A 15,787-nucleotide genomic window follows, 5' to 3' on the forward strand; every position below is an offset into this window, starting at 1 on the left:
AATTTAGAGAGGAAAACAGTCGGAGAGACAAATTTTTGAATCAGATTTGGCGCTGAGATGCCGTAATCACCTAATCTACCACATAAACACCTGTTTGACCTGCTTTGATTTGTTTCTATGGACTTTAATCACTCACTGCTACTCAGAATATCAAACTGGACACATGCTAATATCACTAATACAACACCATATTTGCTTTTGATTACCATTACTATATAATCAACATATTTAAATGGTAAAAAAACTAAAATACCATAAATTCCTTCTCTGTTTTCCGAGGTAGTGTACGATCAAACTACAAGGAAGAAGATGAGTACAATTAGTAGCGTCACCCAATACTTCCTGGAAATGTCAGTGTATGAACAGTCTGGGAGAAAAATATATTTTTTCTTAAAGGTTATTGTGAATAAAATTGTGTTCACATGAGTTACTTCTGAATACATACATACATACATGCACCTCCTCCCGTGCGCTCTGACATGATTTGCTCTATTGTCAAAGACCTGTGGAAGAAGTCAAAATAAAAATTTATTTTCAATCAGAATTGATTTGCACCACCAAATCCACGCCGTTATAAAAACTGTGTCTCCCGGACTCTGGAGGGACTTAGAAAATGTCATTGTATTGAGATGCAAACTAGCAAACGATGTTTATGAGAGGCAATAAAACTCTGGGTACATTTTGTAAAAGAAGGAAGGTTTGCTTTTTGAAAGTCGTTCTGTCTCACGGATAAAAACAAACATGGTCTCTGATATTAACACAGTGGAAGTGTCAAATTGACAGGAAATTAAAGAAATGGTAATATCATTTCTAACCATCGTGCCATTCATTCCTTTGGCTGACCTGTGTTGCCAAAATGAATCGCTCGTCTGACAACATTCATCATCCGCCCAGCCTGTCCCTGAATGTTAGCAGACTGAGCCAGGCAGGCATTCACTGACACAAAGTAATGACATGCTATTATGATGATAATTTCAGACCATCTTCACAGAAAAATGAATCTGAAATCTACGGATTGTGTGATGACTGCAACTCTTTTTTCATTGGTGCCACTTTCAGTTTATGATGTCAATGTTTTGGCAACCCATTTAACGTAATAGAAGTTTCTGGTAAACAACTTAGTTTCTAAAATAAATGTGGGCGTTGAAAATGAAGCATGCAATTAAAATATTCATGCCTGTTCAGATATGATATTGCAGCCAAAGTGCATCTGTGCATTTCACATAATATAACATTTTAAAGTCTGCCAAAGAAAAACAACAACAAAAAAAAAAACTTGGAGGTATTTTGTTTCTGCCTGTCTGGCAGTATCGCGCAAAAGGACACATGTCTGCGAATAACAAATCTGTCTCCCTTGAACTTTGTATTTTCAGGGTTGTGGCAGTTTTGCAGAAAAATGTCAGAAACATTATTGCAAACAGTGTGACGGTTGGCTGTGGTATCAGGGTTAAAACAACACGTGAAAAAAAAACAAAAAAACTCAGGCGACCAAGAACAAAGTGCAGGATTCAGTGGCACCATTTTGCATCCCCATATCTACTGACATTTACTAGGCAGAGCGGAAAATGGATGCAGATGGAAACTGAAAGCTAATAACTTCATATTATTGCCAGTATAAACATCCTTTAGGTAATTTATCTGACCCATGGCCCTACTTTTTCAAGAAAAGTAAAATGTCTGCCAGCATGGACAAATGATGTGTAAACTAATGTGAGGTAAAAGGAGGAAGAGGAGGATGAAGATTCATGGTGTTTGTCTTGATTTTTATCCAACATGTATTTAAAAAGAAAATCTTAAGTAGCATAAATTTGTTTCTGTCTCATATGCGGTTATAGACTCTTCCACACATTCTTGTTTCTTGCCCCGCCTCTGCATGGATAAGTGCAACACTTCATGAGCTGATGAAACATTATGCCCCAAAATGGCAGCTCTTAAAAAAAAAGAAAAAAAAAAAAGATCTTCAACACAAGTGTAGCTGTAAACCTACTGGAGCTCATGAATAATAATGATTCATTATTGCCATCAGCTATCCTTTCAAAACCTAAAACCACTTATGAGTCTTTGCAAACACTTAAAGCATCTGAATTGGTTCGATATCAGTATCATGAGGTTCCTATGAATCACTTCCTAAAAAGGAAGGCAGTGACAGCTCTGGAGAGGCTCAACTCTAGATTAAAAAGTAGGTTATTATCTAAACGCTCATCCAAACAAGGTCTGTGCTGAAATATTGGCAAATGCCTTGTTATACAAGTCTAAATTTGTGACCACAGTTAAAGCGTCATTAGGGAAAAAACTGGTCATTGGTTCAGTGACAATATGAACAGATGCAACATGAAGTTGTTACCAGTTACCAGGCTCAACAATACGGGGAAGCTGCTGTGCAAATCTGCAAGCTTAAAGCGCAAACAATATGTTTGAAATCTTTCTTTCAGCTTTAGTCTTTGTAACGTTCAAAACCCAGGACTTGGCTGAAGTGCTGGGACCACACAGGAGAGCTGATAAAATTAAAAAAAAAAAAAAAAAAAAAAAAAAATCCAAATCTTTACTTTCTATCCAGAGGTCAGTAAGGCAGTCAGAGTAGCGAATAAAACCAGAATGGAGGAGGCAAAAGACAGACATCTAAGAATGGGCAGAAAGGTCATATACAAGAACAAAGTACAAGGAAACCAATGGAAAACCTAATTTGAGGGAGGATGAAGACAATCTGGCAACTGGGAGGTGGAAAGGTTCGCATGTCTTCACACACTTGACAAGAAAACACAGCACAGGTGGACAGAAATTGGCAGGAAACTGAGCAATGGCAGGATGTACACGGCACCAAGGGTAGTTGACTCACAAAAATCAAACAGAGTCCATCATTATAGATTACTGTTTTAGGTTTGAATTTCATTTCATCTAGGACACTAAAAATGAATTAAAGTCCTTTCATTGTATTTGTCTTAATATTGAGATGTATACGAGGCTTCTCTGAAAATCCAACTCATTTCAAATCATGCTGTTCTCATGCTTTACCTTTTTGAGTAAAAGGTGTCTGACATGAAAAAGGAACACATAAAGAAAGAGGTTTCCAAGATTTTTTCAACTGGAATGCATCATCAGACAAGGAATACAGTAACGTGACATTATATGATGGATTTCATGTGAAATATGCACAGATCCGTTATGGATGACCTTTGAGGGACTCTGACCACCTCTATCTCCACAGATTATTCCACATTTGTCTTTTTTATTCATGACAACAAATCTGTCCATACAAGGTGATACATCTGAAGCCCTTTACATACATTTCTTTCTTTCTTTTGTCGATGCCAGGTCAAAAGCATCGATGTTGTGACATTTCTGAAGTGCTTTTGTCTTTACTGTTGTAATGAATAGTCGAGAAGTAACTGCAAATGATGGGAGAGATAGAAGGAATGTTGTGTAACAAAGGTCAGATTTGAGACGCACACGTTGCGATTACATGGTCAGTGTCTTAAAATCCCCAGGCTGCAAATAAAATGTACTTGGCTGGACAGGGATGCATCAATTTAATCATTATTTCACATGTCTGTTGTTACACTGTGTTTAATGCTTTGAGGGTATTTTTCCCAACTATGAAAAACAAATCGTTTTTGTGGCTGTTCACGCTTATGAAGGTCTTATGGTGAATCATCAGCATACTGAAAAATATAGCAGCATACTTATTTTGTCTTCTCTGAAACAGAGGAGACAAAATAAGTATGCTGCTATATTTTTCAGTTTCAGTATTCTTTGCAAAGATCAGAATTATTGAATGTAAATTTAAATTTTGTTTTCCATTTAATTAACTTGTCATAGGACAGGTGGGGAGCTGTTTTCTAGGGATCGTGGGGCCAATCTGTCTGCTGGTGGATAGACAAATGAGAAAATACAACTGGGATTGAAGGATGGGCAGAAGACAGATGGTGCGATGGCTAATCGTACGACATCTTTCTTCAAGTAACTGTTTAGGGGATCTTAAATTATCTGTATTGTGAGTTAGAAAGTGTAGAGTGGTCTGAGTTCTCCTAAAAAATAAGAAAAAAAACCCAAACAAACACAAAAATAGCTAAATAAACCACTTTTTTTTTTATTACTTGTTAATACAATTTCTCCCAGCTATATTTTTTTCATTTAATGTTGAAAAATGTTTCAGTTTTTGGGGCAAAGTCACATTTGTGTTGCAGATTATGTAAATCTGCTCAATTGTTATTATATAAATGAAAAATATTTATCAAATCCAAGACTTTGAAGTAAAATTCACCCACTTAGCGTCTCAGGTAATGAGTAAAACCCCGTGGATTACTTAGAAAGAAGAAACAGGGGAGTCTTTTGGAGTGGGCCTGCTCATTAATCTTTTTAAAGATGCTGAAGGCAGGACTTGACATGGTTGTACAGTGGGTGCCTCTTGGGTTCACGTCAGCACTGTACCGAGAGTCGGTTGTGCGACCGGAGGCGCTGTGTTGGGTTTTGTTTTTCTGAAGCAGGATGAAAAAAAAACAAAAAACGCAGCAACAAAAAAACAGATCGTATGAGCTGTCTGCGGGCTCCCACTGTTCGCCACTGGTTGTTATGGTTGACATGTCTCATTCCTGGAAGGTGCAAAACTTCACCTATTGGGGGAGTTGTCATTCTACCAGCAGGAGAGGAAGACAACACTTTTGGCAAGGCATCTAAAGCTCTCTCAGAGTGGAGAACAGCGGGAGGCTGATGAATGTAGAGGAAAAACATGTCCTCATTGTTATGCAAGAGGACTGAATTGTCGTCGTTATAGGTGCTGCATTTAGCTGATTCAAGCTGTGATTTCAAATATTCATATAATTTGCAAATATCTTGTGTTAATTTGAAGGGCTATTCAGTTTCAGGATGGTGTGGATTGTCAGTATCAGTGTTAAAATACAAACAAACATTTCACTCATGTACTGATTATAAAAAGCTACAATAGAACTCAAATATTTAGCTTTTATTCACTTATTTTTCAACTGTTTCTTAAATATATTTATCTGAAATGGTGCAAAAAAAAAAATCAATCCAGTGTTCGTCTCCAGGGAAAATAGTCACCTGGGATTTCAGAAGATACTCTGCATGTGTACAGTGGCTGCTCTGAGATATTTCTTGTTTTGCCTAATTGCAACAGGAATCTGCAACAAAAGGCTTTGAAGTGAAAGAATCTGCTTACGAGGCACTCACTACAATTAATCTGCAAAACAAGGAAAAGACGCTTTAGATTCGTTTACTTTTTTATTTTACAGCTTTTACTGAAACCGAAAAAAAACCCAAAAACATTCAAACACATCAATACAAAAGGTATGAAACGAGTCGACTGAAAGATGGATGTGTGCAGCAACCAGGACCGAGTCAGGTCTTCGGTCAGGAGGCGGAGAGAGGTGAGGGGCGGCCTGATGAGACAACGAGCAGCAGCTGAGTCCCATTAACTCTCTATATCTGTCCCTGTCCTTGTGCACAGTTACAACCTGTCTGCGCTGCCTCGCCATATGGTGGCTTCATCTTTCACTGTATGGGCTTTATTTTATGAAAATAATCTTTTGCTCCCTTCCCCGTGTTTTCATTTCTTTCTCCGGTGCAGGAGAGCCTCAGCGGGAGACGTTTTGAAAACTTCTCCATTGTGACAGGGCTCGCCTGCCCCTGCAGGAGGAGCAATCCCTTTGTTTCCCACTTTATTGTTCTGATTTTGTTTCAGAATTGCTCTATCAACCATTTTCCTCAGCCCGCCGGTAAATGAATGAACATCTCTTGCGATGGACCTTTTGGTTTCGGGGAAATATAAGAAGAAAGAAAGAGCAAAAGTCCTGCAAAAAAAATAACATATTGCTTGAAAATCAATACCTCTGGTATGTTGGGCTTGTTTCTGTGGGCCTCTTTTCCAACTGTGCTTGAGCAACATGGCCGAGATTGTAGAAGAAGGGAGAGAAGAGGGAAATCAAGTTCATTGTTATCAGATTATGAATATTAAAAGATACATAGGACACAACTACATGTGTAACTTTTGCTTGTAAAGAGGCAAATGAGGAGACTTATGTGTTAAGAACTGCATCACCCATCAGTGAACATAAGTGAACCTGGACAAAGACTGAAGTTTTTCACACATAAACGATATACTAATTCTCATAGTACACTAGTTTTGCGGCTTGTATAAAACAGTATCAGCATACATAACTTTTTCATTCTGACAAGAAATGATGTGTGATGTTGGATATGACTTAAACTACGACTTTAAAAAGCTTCTAACTTAAAAACATCAAAATGTTGTCCATTGAATTTAATATGTAAATTTTTTGTTATTCTGAGTTTATTTTTGAGGTGTTTCACCACCACCCACAGTCTGTTTTATATTTTCTTCAGCTGTGAGCAGCTCCTCCATTTCCTTTGTGTGGGAGAGGAGTCCATCAACTGCACTCAAACATCTTCTGTATTTAGCAGGCATGATGTCTGCTTTCAATATCCTTTATTTTGTCCCTTTTGCAGCGGAAATTCAGCGTAAACTCATCATTTCTGTAGAGACTCATTAAGTCTTATGGATTTGGGACACAACCTTGTGTATCATTGCCTGTTTAATGTTTTATTCAAAGTGTTTCTCACCTGGAATATGATGCTCCTTGAGCTGCAGGAAAGCTCATTTATCCAAATGCCTCACAGTCAAAGAAGTATGTTTCAGTTGGTACCATTTGAAACGTTGTAGTTTTAAGGGTGTTTATGTGTTCACTTTATTTCTTGGCGCACAACTACCGGGGCAAAGTGACTTCCTGGAGTCGTGTCATCAGCAAGGTTGCTAGGCAACCAGTGGAGAAGCTGCACAGAAGTGTTGGACTGACAAATAAATTGTTCGCCAAGAAGTTGCAGCACAGGAAATCCCTACAAATCACAAATTGTGGCTTCTTAATTTCTGTTTTTATCTGTAATCATAAATTTGCTTGTAAATAGAAATAATGTCAACATCCAAGATGTATTGATATGCTTTATAATACAGAAATGCCCGTAAAGCAGGAAAACATGTTAATTACACCAAGTGTAAGGGATACAACGTGATACACAGTCATTTTTATTCTCGCATGACCAACCCTCAAATCATACGCTGCGTTGAGCTGTTTGATGACGTGATCGTTCACAAGTCATTAACATATGTTCCGTTATATGGTGTGAATGCAGCATAAGCCAGGCTAATGGTTTTCCATCTCCAGCCGCATGACACGAGAGTGGCACAGTCTCATCTGCAGAAATCAAGTGAGTAAGCAGATTTCCCTAAAACGTGGTTGAACTATTAAAAATCTCCTTTTGAATCAGCCACTCACAGCTCGTCTTTCCACAGCCTGTCCTGTGTGGAGGTAGCTGAGTGGGACTCTAAGAGCATCTGCATTCCTACATGTATGTATGTGTGCATATAGATCACATGCCAATTAGTGCTATGGATTTGTCAGAGAAAACAGCAGGAATTCAGCATTTCTTACATATTGATAAGACTCTCATCCAAAACAGGCTTTTTTTTTGTTGTTGCCCTGTTTAGTCCTAAATCAATGTAAAGATTTGTAATGCTCTCAAAATAACATTTCTGTTATTCAGATTTATTTCCAAGCATATTAAGTTTCACCCCAGCACTATATTATGGTATTACAAAAGGCTTCCCACTCTATGTGACTTTCTTGGTTCCTCCAGAGCTTAAAATCTGTACCAACCTCTGGTAGGCCGGTTGTGTAACTGCCTCATCACCATTGCTCACATGCGGTGATGAAAAGATTATGCTGGATAATTCCCTTGATAAAGTCTCAAACTAAAACTAATGGAACCTAATAGTGAAAAATCACCATTGTCAAGGCAGGCAAAATTATATCATTTTGTATCATCACCACAATAAGTGCACAGGTCACTCTGTCCTTGTCTTTCTCTGCCATCCTTTTCCCCTCCAAATAAACAGACTCTCACATGCGCAGCAATGAAACACACAGCGTCTGCGAGAAGCTTATTTATTAGCATTAAGTGATATGTGATTCTCATTCAGCATGCGATGTGTTTATGTGTATAAATGTTTCTGAAATGAGCAAATGGAAATAATTACATGTCCAGTTTTCCAGGAAATTGTTTATTTTAAGGTCTGGCTTTGATGCTTTTATTCTCCTGTTCACTGTCCTTTCTGGTTGTGTTGATTCCTTTGCTTTATGTAATCTAAGTGTGCTGCAATTTTTCCCAGGGCCTTTTAATAAACAGACTCTCACCTTGGTTAGATAAAGGCAACATAAAAAAAAAAAAAAAAAAAAAAAAAAAAAAAAAAAAAAAAAAAAGAGTCTCCAAAAAAGAAGTTTGAAATCATTTTATACCTGGACACACCACAGGAGGAGATCTGTTTGTGCTAGTAAAGGCAGCTTAGCTCACAATGCTTCATCCCATAGTCAGATCAGTCTTTATAATCAATGTTTCTAACCAGCAGTGTGACCACAAATGCTTCTTGCCACTTAGAGTATGAGGTGCCAAGAGTTGGCTGAGCCAAGTATCTTCTCCTCAGTTGGACTCGAGACATGATGAACAACTGTGTAATACAATTTCCTGTTCTTTTATTGGGTTGGTTTATGCAGCAGGTGCAGGGACGTATCTGTCATTGTGCTCCTCAGGGTGAGTGCAAATACTGCTTTGTAGGAGGGGTCTGATTAATTATTCATGAGTGGGCTGCTGTGACATTGCGTTCATTACATAGGAGTACCTGCATTATATTCATAATTAATTCTTATTTCTTAGTCCCGCTGCTCTACTATAGATATGATACAATGAATATTAAACATACGATATAACTTAAACATAACACTGTTGCTGTTGGACTAAGTTCTCTTTTCCACGGAAATGGCACAGCTCTAGGGATGTCCAGATCCTAACTCTCAGCAGCAAACTGTGAAATAGCCTTTTAATTATCAACTGCAAAACGTTCACCTGGACTCAAAAATGAACTGATTAGAATTTGGTGGTCAAAGGTCACTGTGACCTAACAAAACATGTGTGTGCCCATAACTCAAGAATTCCTATGCTACCAAAGACACAATTTCACAGAATTGTCTAATGAGGTAAGTAATTACAGCTGATGTCCAAAAGGTTCAACTGAGTATGAAGTCATACTGTTCTAAAAAAAACACTTTACTAGCCATTATTCAATGCCATAGCAAGCTACATATTTTTTATGGCATTATATTTCACATCTTAAAAGAGATTTCAGACAGGTTAAAACTCAGTTTTGAACAAATTGTGTTTAGCTCTTAAGGGCAGATTGGATGGGACAAAATTTGGCAGACATCCATCACAGTTATAGGATCTTAATGATTTTTCATTTTGCAGCCCCAGCAGATCACGGCCTGCTGCTGGAGACCACAACTCTGATTTGTCCAACACCTGGTTTATCACCAAATAGTTATAAAACTGATAACATTCCCATCAGCCTCACCAAGTTCAACTTTGTGTTTCGTGGTAAATTGCAAATGTTGACAAGCTAAACATTTGGTGGTGAACATTTTGTGAAAAATTTCCCCTTGGGGATTAATAAAGTAACTATCTATCTATCTATCTATCTATCTATCTATCTATCTATCTATCTATCTATCTATCTATCTATCTATCTATCTATCTATCTATCTATCTATCTATCTATCTATCTATCTATCTATCTATCTATCTATCTATCTATCTATCTATCTATCTATCTATCTATCTATCTATAAATCTATCGCTCTCTCTCTCTCTCTCTCTCTCTCTCTCTCTCTCTCTCTCTCAAATAAAACACCTGCTTAAAATTTTCATTGTCAGCACATTACCCGCTGACGATAGATAGCAATTCTCTCAAGCCATGTCAATTGGCACAGCCTATCAGAGCTGCTGCTATGGCTCCTCTTAATCTTGTTTCTACAGCATCTTTAATGATGTCAACTTTTGTAAATTTTCATATTTATTGAAAAGTTGATTAAATATTTGTAATTTTTTAACCAACAAAAAGTAATAATTGTGAGTTTAAATGTAACCCTAAAAATTAACAACATGAAGACGGCAGTATCTTTGGTCACTTTGTTGTTGTGGTAATAACCACAAAAGATTTATCTCAGTGGTTAAAAACTGCAGTACGTTGGCTGCTTTTCTTTTAAGTCATGTTTGTGTTAAATCGACTGTCAGGAAAAAAGTATTTGCTGCATTTTGTGGTGTTCATGTGGAACAATTGGCTGTTTTTCTCAACAGGAGATGCTATTTGAATTTGAATTAATGACAACAAAAATCGACTAATGAAGCAAAAGATTTTGACCTCTGCTGGGAGAAGACCTGTTTGTCTGTCTGGATAAATGATCAGTGCAGGTTTGCTGTCAGTTTGCTCCGACAGACTTGATGGCCCGCTGCTGGAGGCCACAACCCTGATGTTTTGTCAGAACGTTGAAAAGTTAAATCCTTCTCCACTGCTGGAAAAATGGTCTTGTAGTGAGTAAGTGTGCAGTAATACATCTTTTCATTTCTGTCAGACAATTTTTAAATATGGCTTCAGTAAAATAGCATGATAGTAATTGATGAAAGAAAATTATTGTTTTTTTTAACCAGAAGCTAGTCTTTCTTCCCAGCCTCTCCGGCTACATCCATCTATCACAGTAACTGTTACTGACAATCGCTGTCAATGCAGCAGCTTAACAGTACTCGTGAGATTTGTGGCTCTGTTGTTTCAGCTAGAAGAGAGAAGAAGGGTCCACAACCGCACAGAAGAACTGGATCATTATGAAGTGAGGTCAGTCTGAAAGTCATGGGAATAACACGTCTCAATCCTGAATGAGGGTGGACTTTCTTTTGAATGCAGAGCTTGTCAAAGTAATTGTGCTGCTTTATTTCTTCTCTTTCACAATGAGACATTCATCAGTTGAAAAAAAAGACCAAAAGCGTGAGATTCAAACAGAACGGCGTGCTCAGAAATGGGAACTGCAATACAAGATTAAAGCTTTCAATTAAATCAAATTACACTGATTAAAAAAAAAAAAAAAAAAGTATGAGGGCCATTTTGGCTGTATAATATTGACAGTAGAAAAACCATAAGCAAGGTTATGATATATACTATTGCCATATGCCTGACATTTCTGTTTTTACATTATATAGCGTGCATAAGGAATTTACCACATAATCTAGAATCAGCATGGCAATACAATAAATTATTATGTTGCCGCTGCTAAAAATACAACACGGGATCATGTGACTGTTTAACGAACAGGAAGGGCATTGATTGGAGCTGGGACTGAAACAAGCCCACGAGAGTAGAGCCGAACGAAGTGAGTTCATCAAAGGAGCGGGTTGTTGACAGAACATCCATAGTATTGATGCTCCATAAATAAGAAGCATATATTTTAGCTTTTTGACAGGCTTCCTAGTTACTGAGCTGTTTCAGATAAAGAACAGTATTAGAGCAGGTCGGAATATAATACTGCTGGTACTTACTGACTGATGCTTTTCATTCATGACTTCATTCTCTATATGTTTAGAACAATGTGTGTGTGGCAGAACTTGTGATATATGGTCAACAACTAGGGCATGCGGAGACTATGTGACAAAGGGCCCCGGGGGCACAGACATGTACAAAGTGCCCAAAGCTTCCCACATAGGAGCAAGACTTGCAGTATTATGGAGTCATTTTGTGTCTATTGTGGTTGTTTTGTGTCTATGTTTGGTCGCCCGGTCTCTCTTTGTGGTAATTTTGTGTTTCTTTATCGTAATTTGTGTCTTCATGTCAAAGTTTGATTGACTTTCGTACAAGAGTTGTTAACGGTATCTGATGGTACTCAAAGAAAAGGATCTGGTCAAGGCGCAGCCTGCTGCCGTGGGCTCCTGGACTTCTGGGTATTCCATCTAAACCTGGTGTCACTTCTTGGCGCTAAATTATTGTGATAACAATATAATATTTAATTTGGGCCTGTCTTAAACATGAATACAGAAAACAATCCTTTATGTTTTTGTGGTACTACAAAGACAACAACAGTTTTTAATTTTCGGTTTCCCATATTAGTGGTTTTCAGCTCTGTGTTGTGGACAATGATGCACCTTCAGCCTGCTTGTCTGTCTTAAGCAGTTTCAGCTCCTGTTTTCATCAAATGTGACCAATAGAGGCTGGAATGAGGAAGCCTGAATCCTCCGGAGCCCACAGCCTCAATTTATGTTACATTGTTGAGAACTCTGCTAAAGCCCAATTCAATCCCTCATTTAGGATGTTTCTAAACAGTGGCTGTTCATTCCTGGAAAACGGCAAGTATTGGCTCACTGTGTGTTGATGAAACATTGCAGCCTGGGCCACTGATAGCAAACACAACAACACGATTTGCCTCATTAATTTGAAGCTTTATTACTCAAGAGTGAAAGTTTATATAGCTTGCAGTCATGGTGATAACACAATTGTTCCACTGTGGTGTGCAGAAATGGGACTTTTCAGTCAATAATGCCACATTTACTTCACATTGAATTCAGGAAAACACAGCTAATAGCTGCAGAAGAAATACTGATGAGAAACTAAAGTAAAACACAGTGTCGAGTGAAAAGTAAAAGTACAATGTTCATCATCAGTCAAACCCTTCCTCCTGTTTTGCTTTACACTTTCACACATGCATTGTATCACTGGCCTCATTGAACCAGCCACACACACACACACACACACACACACACACACACACACACACACACACACACACCCCAGTTCTATTCTTACAGGACAGCTGGCTGCATGAGTCACGGCTCAGTAGGACTAAACAACAAACAGCTACAGATTGTTTTTACATGGATGAAAAGCCATTACAGTATTGCATTAAACACTTGTGGTTAATATTGAGGCCACTTCAGCATCTGTGAGGTGGTTGTTAAACAATAAACTATTTCAACAGCAGTTTTGATTGATGAACAAATTTGATCAAATAAATTAGATCGATTCGATTTTTTTTAAGTGATTTGAAAAAAACAAAAACATGTTTGTTTTTACTGAATTCTTGTGGTTAAGGTTGAGCACCAACAAAACCTTTTTGGTTTTGGTTGAGGAAAGATTATTATTATGGTTAAAGGTCCAATATTGCATATTTTGCATACAGTGTATTATTTGGGGTCTTATTCTATCGATAAGATTAATTTTTTTGTGATTTTAATATTAGAAACCATCCCAATATAGTTTTATATCCAACGTTTTTATTTGGCGCTCTATCAAGATCAGGCTGTTTTGTGTCTGTTTCTTTAAGGCACATTGATATCAGTGATCCTTTCTTCTGATTGGCTGACACATGTCCAAACCAACCAACGGTTTAGTGCCAGTCTCGTTGCTTGTTAGCTCCGTGACAGAATGACTGGTCGCTGTTTTGTTCAACATAAGTTTGGTCAGCGGGCCGTGCTGAGGACAGACATATGATATAAGCGTGAGTTTGTGACATCACAAACCCATGGAAGTGTAAAAGGCAAAGCTGGTGAATAGAGGCTATGTACTCCATCGACTGAACCTTTTGACACTTACACAGTGTTTCTATGACACCTGGACCTGCTTTATAATAAAAAAAAAGTAATGTATGTGTGATTTTATACAATATGGGACCTTTAAATGTGAAAAGAAGAACAACCATCAGTAATTGAAAAGCTTGTTATGTAAGTTCGGCTCTGGCACACGTGGACATCAAAAGAAGGAGAAAGCTGCATCTTGGAGAAGCCAACAAAAGCTCAATCCTGATGTGTGCTGAAAATTTGATGACAAGAATTAACAAGACTAAGCAGGCATTCATGTGGAAAACAGCCCGGAGTGTGGTGGAGATGTGTTGTTTAAGTCCCCAGTCAGTTGTTTGAAACTCATGCACGTACAGTTTGAGTAAGAGATTAAAGCATCAAAAAGCTTATCAGACAGCAAAACGCTGCATAGTGATGTAGAATATTCACAGACAGGATTTTACCATTAACTCTGGAAAGTTATCACAATTCATCTTTCTGTTTTATCTTTAGTCCCAATTACCAGAAGGATAATAGACATTACACTGCAACAAAGGGTGAGCTTGGTTCAACTTCTTTGCTTGATGACCCTGTTTTTTTCTTGGAGCCTTCTGCATTGCACCACAAATATCTATACATAACTTCATGATAATCTTTCTTATAGTTTCACTGGACCAAAGTGGTGGACTGAATAAAAAGCCATTGTGGCTAGAAATTAAACAATCTCATTAATGTTATGACTTTGCGGTTCTCTCCGTCTTCCTGAAACATGAATTGTTAATGTGACACAGACGCTGATTTCCTGGTATCCACATCAGGTATCCACCTGCCTGCTTGCTAACACAAACATCTGCACCTCTTGTTTCCACCATGCAACATACCGTATGTCACAGTATTTCTCACATGGACTCTGGCTGCTGGCAGTTGAGGTAATTTGTGTCCTGCTGAATCACCCAATATGAACACAGAGTCATTTCTAAAGGGGCTGAGTGGGATTGCTGCAAATTAGTCTGCAGCGACAAACCAGTTCTCATCATGGAAAACTATCGATTGAGGATCCTGTCTTAGAGGCACATAAAAACTCAACAAGCAGCTCGACCGCAGGCCTGAACCAGGAAATAGCTGCATCCTCACAACAGGAAAACAGCAAAAATTCAGTTAAAATACCTCAAGTGCTGCTTCTTCTTCCGCAGGATGCCAGCACGTTTCCAAGTCATTCAGCTTGATTTGTGGTAGAAATGACTGAGCAGACTCATTGAACATTCTTGGCAAAAGTCTTGTGTGTTTTCATGAAGCAAGAAATCTGTCTCGGTGCCAGTGGTGTATCGGCGCTCAATGATATCCTGAGTCTGTGTGTTCATCCAAATAGGTGAGTCATGTAGCTGAAAGTTGTTACTCGTCAGCAACGGGCCGCCCAGGAGGTTATGCACGCACGCGCACGTACACGCACGCGCACGCACGCACACGCACACACACACACACACACACACACACACACACACACACACACACACACACACACACACACACACACACACACACACACACACACAATTCTGGTGTCCATCTTGTTTTGGGTTCTGCTGTCTATTGTTTATATTGTTGCACAGAAAGCAATTGCAAGTTCTGAAAAAAAAATATGAATGAAATGACACTATTAATCAGTGTAATTGTGGACACTGATAGAAGTAGAAGGAGATATAATGGATGATCGGGTGCCAAATGTGGGTGTGCTGGTGCCAAGCGTGAGTCAGTGTACGGCTAAGGCGGCGGGTGACTTTGCAGTTAAGATTTTATAACGTGTATTTGTTTTTAAATACCATGTCAGGGATGATTTATGTGGAGACTTTAATGGATATTTTGTTTAAATTCAGCAACATAAAATCAGGTGACATTTTCCATGACAAAATAGAAATTAGCTCATTCTCCGTCATCACACTGGATGTGCAATCACAGTGACAATGGATGAGTAACCTAGCATTAGGAAGCCAGTTTTAAACGGGGGGAGACAAAAACAAATCTACTCTGGTTGAGAAATTTTATGCATCATTTTAATTGCATTTCTAAGCCTTGTGAGGAGGCTCAATTCTTTTATGCTAATCTTTTTTGAAGACAGTTATTATTTAAAATAAAAAAAATATTTTTGGTATTACAGTACAAGGCAATAGAAACAACAGTATTCTCTGATGTCATATGACTTATATTTGTATTATGCCACTTTTTCCAATTCTAAGAAAGTTAAATTATGTTTTGACAGCTTGTCTGGGCTGTTATATTGGTGTGAGCAGTAATTACATTCTCAGGAATCTAAAGCAATAATGAGGCAGATTGA

This window comes from Embiotoca jacksoni, unplaced genomic scaffold (assembly GCF_022577435.1).
Source record: "Embiotoca jacksoni isolate LCO1_2020_lvr unplaced genomic scaffold, fEmbJac1.0.p SCAF_15, whole genome shotgun sequence".
NCBI classification, from domain to species: domain Eukaryota; kingdom Metazoa; phylum Chordata; class Actinopteri; family Embiotocidae; genus Embiotoca; species Embiotoca jacksoni.